This window comes from Helianthus annuus, chromosome 3 (genome assembly GCF_002127325.2).
Source record: "Helianthus annuus cultivar XRQ/B chromosome 3, HanXRQr2.0-SUNRISE, whole genome shotgun sequence".
NCBI lineage: Eukaryota > Viridiplantae > Streptophyta > Magnoliopsida > Asterales > Asteraceae > Helianthus > Helianthus annuus.
The window spans coordinates 76143274-76153614 of NC_035435.2; the positions used below are offsets into that span (position 1 = coordinate 76143274).

General features: G+C 40.6%; 1 non-coding gene across 1 annotated transcript; it reads left to right on the forward strand.

Annotated features, from left to right (window-relative positions):
* Positions 1 to 8562: 8562 nt before the first annotated feature.
* On the forward strand, positions 8563 to 8669 carry LOC118490811. The gene has a single exon (XR_004890036.1). It is a non-coding gene; the product is annotated as a small nucleolar RNA R71 (small nucleolar RNA).
* The last annotated feature ends 1672 nt before the right edge of the window (positions 8670 to 10341 follow it).

Consider the following 10341-nt stretch of genomic DNA (forward strand, 5'->3'; position numbering starts at 1 on the left):
CAGGTAGTGTCGCCATATCTTAAGCGCGAAAACAACAGCTCCCAGCTCTAAGTCGTGCGTCGTGTAGTTCCGTTCGTGAATCTTAAGTTGGCGCGAGGCGTAAGCACTAACCTTATCGCGCTGCATTAACACACATCCAAGTCCCCGAATGGATGCATCACAATAAACCACGAAGTCATCTGTGCCCTCTGGCAAAGAGAGGATAGGTGCACTGCAAAGCCTATCCTTTAGGTGCTGAAAAGCAGTTTCCTTGGGATCTCCCCAACGGTAGGTGACACCCTTCTGTGTCAGTAGCGTAAGCGGCTGAGCAATCTTTGAAAAGTCCTTGATAAACCGTCTGTAGTAACCCGCCAAACCCAAGAATTGGCGTATTTCCGTTGGCGTACGTGGTGCAGGCCAGTTTCTGATCGAGTCTACCTTGGATGGATCGACATGGATCCCATCCTTATTCACTACGTGGCCTAGAAAGTGGACTTCACGAAGCCAGAAGTCGCATTTCGAAAACTTAGCGTACAGCTGTTCCTTCCATAGGAGTTCCAGAATAAGGCGTAGATGCTGCTCGTGCTCCTCCTGACTCTTGGAGTAGATCAGAATGTCGTCGATGAAGACAATGACGAACTTGTCAAGATAGGGTTTGCACACCCTGTTCATAAGGTCCATAAATACGGCAGGTGCGTTCAATAATATCAAACCATCCATCATATCAAACATAAAGTATAGTAGTTAAAATAATTCATAAAACCCAATACGATTGATGTTCAAACCAAACTTTGTTTGAGTAGCGGAAACATAATAATGAAAACCCAAAATAAGTTATAAGTTCAAATATCGTTCATTGCGTCTCCTCGTCCTAACACGAAAGCTCGACCTCTTGCCTCGTTGCCATTGTTGTTGTTGTTTCCCCCGTTGTTGTTGTTCCCGTTGCCCTGGTTATTGTTGTGGTTCTGATTCTGGTTCAACTGAGGACAATCGCGTCTGTAATGACCTTCAGCCCCACACTGGAAACATCCCCGGTTTCCACGCTGTGGCTGCTGCTGCTGTGGGTTCTGAGGACTTGGATTTTCCTTAGCTTCGATTCCATGGGTATTTCACAGTAAATAAGTCCCTGGAACTCTGGCAAATAGGCTCCAAAGTTCACTGTTTGAATCTGATTTCATTAATCTTTACTAATACTTGTTTAACTTGAGTCTAACTCAACTCAAACCCACGTCCTTATGCGCATAACCACTTGTATGGTTAGTTGGGCTTAAAAACGGGGCTGAGACATACAAAATCAGAGGTTAAACTTCATATACATTCTGTTTTGTTTAGGGTTTTTAACCCACAAGTGATGTTCAAGCTTCAAGCTTGATGAAGGTGTGATTATGGACTAACTTGGGTTGTCCAACATAAAATCCCCACATTACTTGATGATTTCTTATAGAGTAGTCATTTACATTCTTGTATTAATCATAGTTCATGACCCTCCTTGTATGTTTTTACATCAAGTGTAGTGGTGAACACATAAGGGGTGCCTAAATGGAAGCTTGTTCTTCCTACCTCCTACATGATTTCCATGATACTTAGAGGTACCTAAATCAAGATCTTAATCTTCTACCTCATGCTTGAAATATTGGACATAATAATATGTATATAATATATGTAATATATAAACACATAATCCAAATAATCGAATCTTAAATGATGAACGAGTGTTCGTATGTCAAAGTACTAGATTATATCATCGTATAGTATGATAACTTGTCATGATTCTAATGGAACCTTGTTCCATGAAAACATATAAACTCCTTGGAGTTTCATAGTGTCAAGAACAAGTATCATATGTATTAGGTGATTATTTTCACATGTTATTTTAATATGTTTACGTTTATGATATTTAAACTCCGAATCCTTAAATCTTCCGATTTCCCCCAAACTCATGCACTTCGTTTCTTCGTGTAGAAGGACTTGGTGTTCCTACCTCCAACAACAACTAACTCGCGGATTCACAAGTGAAGACTTGCAAAACCGTGAGTATACTCGCAACCCCCTTTTTATGTTTACCACTTTTGGGGTGTAACATGTGTAGGACCGGTTTTGACGCCGTTCGGTTGCGTAACGAACGTTTCACGTGCGGAATCCGTGAACGTGCGTGACCGAACACACAATAACGTACTATTAACGTGATTCCATTGAGAAATATGACAATTCCGGTACAAGATTCACGTTTACAACCACTTTCTCTCTCTAGACTTTCTCTCTCTAAACTTGGATCTCCAAAAGTACAAATGTGGAGGAAAGTCTTCTAAAACCCTTACTAACTTCTAATCTGATGTCATCAACATCCTATTTATAGGCCTTGGAATTAAGGAGACTTCTCATTAATTACCAAAATGCCACCTTGCTATTTCTAACTAATTGTGACATTATGCGCTTGATTTCTTCCGGCTTTTCACTACGACTCGAATTGACGAAGGCGATAGACAATAAATGCATCAACAAACTCCCCCTTGGATATTGCCGCAGTCAATTCGTAGTGAAACTCGTAGCGACTTGTCTTTCTTTAACTAAGACTCGAACGAGGATGTAGTCGACAGACAACTGCACCAACAGACTCCCCATTGAATGTTGACGGAATCTTCAGTGAGAGTCTTCAAACATGACACTTTTCAATCTCGATCGGTCTTCTTTAGGATCTCTTCCTGGAATCATGTACCCGGATCCTTCTCTCTCTTTTGAGTCTTCTTGCTTGAACAGAATCCCGGTGGATCTGTCTTCAGCTTCCATTGCTCTCTTTCTTCAGAATCTTCAGGCTCCCCCTTTCGTCAAGCTTCCGTGCTTTTGGGATCGATGCCTGGCTTTCCGTATCACCAAACTCAGAAACCTACATATCTCAACCTCTCTTATTACAAATCAATAAAGTTGTGATTCAACTTAATGAATCAACTAAACATTTGAGACTCTTTTACATTTAAAAATTGATCAACTTTGAAACACTCTAAAATCTGATTCAAATTAATGAATCATCTTAAACATTTCAAATCAATTAACCAAACCATCTGTTCTTCATGTTTAGCCTTTGAGATTTTGAATGTCAGCTTTTCACCATCAGTTGTCGAAAATCTTTTTGGATTTTTCATATTATGAAACATAACTGCAATAACAGAAATTAAATGCAGAAATGAAAAATGTACCAACATATTTTTGTGAGTTTGTGCAAGAGGATCATATCAGTTTTTGAGACACATCACAAGCACCGTTAAGCTTTTAATCGTTTTAAGTTTTAAACAATTTACCTAGATTGTCAGTATATTGATCCACATTAAATTTTCACACAAATTTCAATTGATTCGAGATACGATATTAATGTTTTAGAAACCTGAACTTAAATGTGTATCACTCCACTTGAATATACTCCCGTATCCAGATCCCAATGTTCAGTCTTACAGGTGAGTGATGCGTGTGTAGTGTAATATATTTTTAATGTATAATTAAGCCCTTTTTTACACTTTTAGCCAAGTTTTAAATTTATAAAACACGATATTTACTAACACTAAACACACATATGGGCAAGTGCACCCATCGTGGACGTAGTATAGTGTTGGTAAGATACCGAGGTCGTCCAAGGACACAAGAGCTTTTAATACCGGTTTATCCTCAACGTCTAATCAAATCAAAAAGTTAGAAAAGGTTTTTAAACTAAGAAAATAAAAACTAACTAAATGCTGAAAAATAAAAATAAAATAAAAACAGATAGACAAGATGAATCACTTGGATCCGACTCGTGTATTAGTATAACCTTTGATTATTTTCGCACTTTTGCACTTGTTTAAGAGATTATCTTAGTTATTGTAGTAGGCCCCTCTTTTGAAGGCGACGTTACCCTCAACCCAATAGTTTGAGTCAGCAAGGATACAATCCTAAAAGGTTGGATTATTGGAAGATAATGAATTAAGTTATTAATGCAAATTATGGTAGGCCCCGCTTTTGGCGGTGACGTTACCCTCGGCTAAGTAGTCTGAGTCAGCAGGGATACAGTCCTAAATAGCCGGGTTATAGTATTAATAGTAGTTAACTTATGAGGGGGTCAAAGAGTTTGGATCCCCGCCATCCAATACCTATGGGCATTGAAGGAGATCCTACTAAATTTGACCCAGGTCCCTTGCAGACCTCTAAACGCTGAACAAGGGCAAGACCCTTACCAAACCGTTCCCTTAACCCCCGACCAGGTAGCCAACATACCTCCATATAGACCGTGGAGATATGAATGGTGAAAATCTTTTATTTTATATAGACAGTAAAATAATGCCAAGACACCACGGACAAACGATAAGGAAAGATTACCTTCAACATAAGCAACTAGTTATTAAAGTCATTAATACAAAACCAAATAAAAAGTGCAAAAGATTAAAAATAAAAAGTATTATACTAAACACTTATCTTCACCAAGTGATGTAAAAGACTTAGGCAAACATGGCCTTGATTGTCAAGAACTCTTACTATCAATCTTGGATCCCGAGACGACTCACACACTCTACGATGGACAATGGATGATGGTGGTGGATGATGGTGTTATGGTGGTGGTGGGTGGTGGATGAAGTGTGAGAGAGGTGGTGTGCCAAGGGATGAGTTGGAATGAAACAAAGCACTCCTATTTATAGGCTGAACAGAAGGCTGGGCACGGCCCCATGTCCGCTGGACACGCCCCCGTGCCCGTCTGACACTCTCTCTCTTCATTAATTGTAATTCGCAATTACAATTAATGCGCCTGCTGTACTTTCGCCACGCCCCCGTGCTCACTGGACACGGCCCCGTGGTGGGCAATAGAAGCTTCTACAGGTTTGTCTTTTCTGCTGCTTCTTGGGCACGGCCCCGTGCTGGCTGAGCACGGGGCGTGTTCAGGCTTCTGTTTTCTTTTCTTTGCTTGGGAGGATGCCGTTGAGGGTTCGGGCAATCTACCTTTGTTCCTTTTCTTGTATTTATGTTAGAATTAGCTGTCGTTTTGCTTCTTTTGTGAATTTGAGCTCATTTCTTCCTGAAAATACAAAAGGAAGACAAAAACACTCTTTTTCCAACATTAGTACTTAAAAAGGGTTAGTTTTATGCCTTATTTGATGTAATTTATATGTTGCATTTTACACACATCAAATACCCTCACACTTGAACTTTTGCTTGTCCTCAAGCAAAACTCTTTAAATGTGGCTTACACTCCCAAATGGAATGGGTAGAAGAGAAGGTTTTTTTTTTTTTTTTTTTTGATTTGTCATAGAGTGTCGGGAATCCAAGAATTTTTTTGGGTTTTATTTTTATTTATTTACAATCCTATTCGTTATGATTTATTTAGAACGTTTCATAAGATAAATTACTTATTTGGGCATAACATGCCTTTTTAGAATTTCATTTATAGACAAGTTCACATACCTCACGGGAGAAATCACTCAACACTCGGCCGAAGGTGTATTTTTAGTGAATCACTCGAGAGCGGCATGGAACTTACGCCTACCATAGGCTTGCCAAGCAATCAATCCTCCTCCTTTTTAACTCTATACCTTTGTAAATATCAAGAGGACTTTTTCGGGTGAAGGGTTAGGCTTGGGCTAAAGGTGGGTGGTTGGGTTAGTGGTTAGTAAAAAGGGCGAAAAGCGTAAAAAGCGTCGGTCTTTCGTGAAACACTTGGTTTTTAGTAACTTTTTATTTTGAAGTATTTCTCCAAACAAGCTTTTGTTTGCATAGCTTTGTTTGTTTTTAACTTCATCATATATTTTTTTTCAGTCTCATAAAAGAACGAGCTTGTGAAAAACCGAGCTTGTTACTAAAATAAAGGGTGAAAAATAAAAAGGGTTTTTGGTGGGTAAAAAGGGTTTAGAGTAAAGAAACGAAAAGTTTAGGCTCAAAGGGGTTAACTAGGGGGATTTTGGGTAGGTAAGAAAAATTGAAAAATAATGGTGTAGAAAGAAAAATGGTTAGTCCTAATGCCTCCATCATTTACTTACTTGGGTTTAAGTTGGTAAGGACCGGGAATGAATCGTCGTGGCAAGTTCTAGAGTTGTAAGAACCAAGCGGCTATTCACACAAGAAACGAAAAATGAGCATTTAGTCTAAGGATGTAAATTTGTATGCTCAATAAAGGCTCAAAACTCACTTTTGTGGGAATGGGTTTTTAATGTGATCAAGTATATATAATCAAATTTTAACTAGATTTGTTATGCCGTTCCATAATTTTCTTATGTTGGTTCTTGTTATCACGATGCTCTCGGTTGTAAAATTTATAAAAATATAACCTTATTAATCTTGGGATTCCTAACTTAAACTTTAGACAAGTAAAAAAAATGAAAAATTTTTTGAAAAAAAATTTGGGGTGTTTAGCGGTTCCAATAGAGTTTTGTGTAAGGCTTGTTGTTAGGACTTGCAAAATTTCAAGGTGTTAGCTTCCCCCCACTCTTAAATTACACATTGTCCTCAATGTGTCCCAAAAATAAATTTTTAGGTTGATTGGATGTGTAATGTGGTGTTAAAAAGCAAAGATTTTTTTTTTGTTACTGGCAGTCTGGACTCGGCCCCGTGGGGACCGGACACGGCCCCGTGTTCAGGTGCCAGTAACAGAAATTAAAGAAATGAGACAGAAGCTTGGACACGGGAGCGTGTCTGGTGAACACGGCCCGTGTCCAGTTACCTGAACTGGGCGTTTTTTCTGCAGGTGGCTCAACACGGGGCCGTGTTGGTTGAGCACGGCCCGTGTTGTGCTTTCTGTAATGGAGATTTGTGTCGGGTTGCCTCATTCTTGTGCATGGGGCCATTTTTCTCGTTCCCTTTTTCATCCATTACCTCCACGAGTGTGTTTTATTCCTACAAATTAAAACTAAAAGATTAAACTAAACTAAGGATAGTTCCGCGGAATGCCTCCGTGGCGCGCCACGTTTATAAGGGTCCTTGGCTAGACCCAATGTGAGGTTATATATTTTCTGAGTGGGATGCTTGGCGTCCCATGTTACACCGTCGGAGAGCAGCATCCAAACTTGAATCAATAACCTTCATGTAGTTGACCGGGTCGTCGTCCTCTATTCTCTTCCCAACTCCGAATTTTACTTCATCATCCCCATACCTCAAAGTGAGTGTTCCGTCATTCATATCTACCACCGCTTGTGCGGTGGCAAGAAATGGTCTCCCTAGTATGAGGGGGACCTCGGTGTCTTCCTCCATATCGAGTATGACAAAGTCGGCTGGGTAGACGAATTTGCTCACCTTTACCAAGACATTTTCAATGACACCTTGCGGGAATTTGACGGATCAATGAGCAAGTTGTATGCTCATTTTTGTAGGACTCGTTGTTCCTAGGCCGAGTCTTTTAAACATTGATGAGGGCATGAGGTTAATGTTAGCCCCAAGGTCGGCTAGTGCATTACGAACGGGGGACTCCCCGATTGAGCAGGGAATCGTGAAGCTTCCGGGATCGATTTTCTTTTGGGGAAGTTTATTGAGTACGAGGGCTAAGCATTCTTCGCCTAAATTGACTAATTGCAAATTTTCAATTTTCTTTTTATGAGTGAGGAAGTCCCTCATGAACTTAGAGTATTTGGGCATTTGGGTTAGGACCTCAATAAAAGGAATATTGACATGCAATTGCTTTAATAGACTTTCGAACTTCGCGAATTGCTCATTGGTCTTTTGACGAATTAACCTACCGGGGTATGGAACTCGAGGAGCCTTGTAGGCTCTGGTGACGGAGGGGAGTTCTTTTCCTGCAGAGGTGTGGGTACCGTTTCTTCTGTCGGCGGCGGCGCTTCTGCAGGCCCTACGGTGCGGTTTCGTAGCGTGATGAGATGAACTTGCGCTTTTGGGTTTGTTTCGGTATTGCTAGGTAATGCGCCTTGCGGTCTCTCGGCAAAATTTTGAGCTATTTGATTTAATTGTTTTTCTATGTTTTGAATACTAGCTTGTTGATTTCTAAAATTTGATTCTAATTGTAGAAATCTTTCCGAGTTTTTCTTTTCAGTGTCGGAGATGAGGCGAGATACAGTATCTTCAAGCCTTTCTCGTCCACTTTGTTGTTGAGTGAAATTTTGTGACTCATTTCTTGGTTGTTGAAAGTTTGTTCGTTGGGTTTGTTGGTTACTACTATTGCCGGGTTCTCTCCAACCAAGGTTTGGGTGGTTTCGCCATCCTTGATTGTAAGTTCCCGTTGGAGGACCCGACGGCCTAGGTCTATTATCAATGTAGCTTACCGATTCTTGTTGATCGTCCGTTTCTTTCATACAACTCCAATTTTCATGTGGCCCACCACACCCTTCACAAGCCATAACCGAGACTGTTTTTGTCATTTCTAATTTTTTTATTTTTGAAGAAAGGGCCTCGATTTGGGCTTGTAAAGAAGTGCTTTCATCGACCTTATAGGCGCCCGGGGCAATAGATTTATTGCCTCAGGGGGTGTGCCATTGAAAATTGGTTTGAGCAATTTCCTCAATTTGGTTATATATTTCATGCGGGCGTCGATTACCTAAAAGTCCCCTGGAGCTAGAATCAAGTGTCTGCCTTGTGTGTGGTAACAGTCCATTATAGAAAGTGGATACTTGTTGCCATATCGCAAGGCCATGATGTGGACACTTGCGTAATAACTCCTTGAACCTTTCCCAAGTTTCATATAAGGATTCCCCGTCCTCTTGTGAATATGTATTAATTTCAGTCATTAATTTAGCCGTTTTAGCGGGAGGGAAATACTTATATAGAAATTTTTGGGCTAGTTCATCCCAGGTGTTTACCGATCCAGCTGGGAGGGCGTTGAGCCAAGCTTTCGCTCAGTCTTTTAGTGAGAAAGGAAACATTCGGAGGCGGATGGCGTCATTTGATGCTCCATTGATCCGAAAGGTATCACATATTTCTAAGAAATTAGTAATATGTAGATGGGGATCCTCGTCCACAAGCCCATGGAAGGTTGCGGAGTTTTGGAGCATTTGTATCAAGTGCGGTCGAAGTTCGAAGTTATTAGCTTCAACATTCGGTGCATTGATAGCAGCGCCTAGGTTACCTACGGTGGGTCGTAGGTAATCCATGAGGGTACGTTGGTCCGCCATTGGAGGTGGATCACCCGAAACTTTCTCTTGGTTTTTAGCTTTTAGTCTTTTTCTGAGAAAGCGTTCGGGTTCTTCTAGAGGTTCTTTTATGTCCTTATTAGAACTGGAGCTCATACACTATGTAAGATTGGCGTCTGGTTCCAAGTCCTGCAATAAAAACAGAAAAGAATGCTGGTCAGAAGGTTTACCACGGCCCCGTGTTCAGCGAACACGGCCCGTGGTCAGAGTTACAGTGATTGTTTTCCAGATCCCAGTTACTGGAAGTTGGACACGACCCCGTGTTGCACTGACACGGCCCCGTGGTCAGCCTTCTGTAACTTGGAAAACTAAAAACTGCCAGTAACGATGCTGGGCACGGCCCGTGTCCGACCAAGCACGGCCCGTGCTGAGCTCTGCAGAAGCTGAAAAACTAAGAAAATCCTAAAAAATTAAAAAGAAAAATAAAAATATGATTAGGCCGTTGATTCCTAACTTTCCTAAAATCCTTGTGTCCCCGGCAACGGCGCCAAAAACTTGATGCGTGTGTAGTGTAATATATGTTTAATGTATAATTAAGCCCTTTTTTACACCTTTAGCCAAGTTTTAAATTTATAAAACACGATATTTACTAACACTAAACACACATATGGGCAAGTGCACCCATCGTGGACGTAGTATAGTGTTGGTAAGATACCGAGGTCGTCCAAGGACACAAGAGCTTTTAATACCGGTTTATCCTCAACGTCTAATCAAATCAAAAAGTTAGAAAAGGTTTTTAAACTAAGAAAATAAAAACTAACTAAATGCTGAAAAATAAAAATAAAATAAAAACAGATAGACAAGATGAATCACTTGGATCCGACTCGTGTATTAGTATAACCTTTGATTATTTTCGCACTTTTGCACTTGTTTAAGAGATTATCTTAGTTATTGTAGTAGGCCCCTCTTTTGAAGGCGACGTTACCCTCAACCCAGTAGTCTGAGTCAGCAAGGATACAATCCTAAAAGGTTGGATTATTGGAAGATAATGAATTAAGTTATTAATGCAAATTATGGTAGGCCCCGCTTTTGGCGGTGAGGTTACCCTCGGCTAAGTAGTCTGAGTCAGCAGGGATACAGTCCTAAATAGCCGGGTTATAGTATTAATAGTAGTTAACTTATGAGGGGGTCAAAGAGTTTGGATCCCCGCCATCCAATACCTATGGGCATTGAAGGAGATCCTACTAAATTTGACCCAGGTCCCTTGCAGGACCTCTAAACGTTGAACAAGGGCAAGACCCTTACCAAACCGTTCCCTTAACCCCCGACCAGGTAG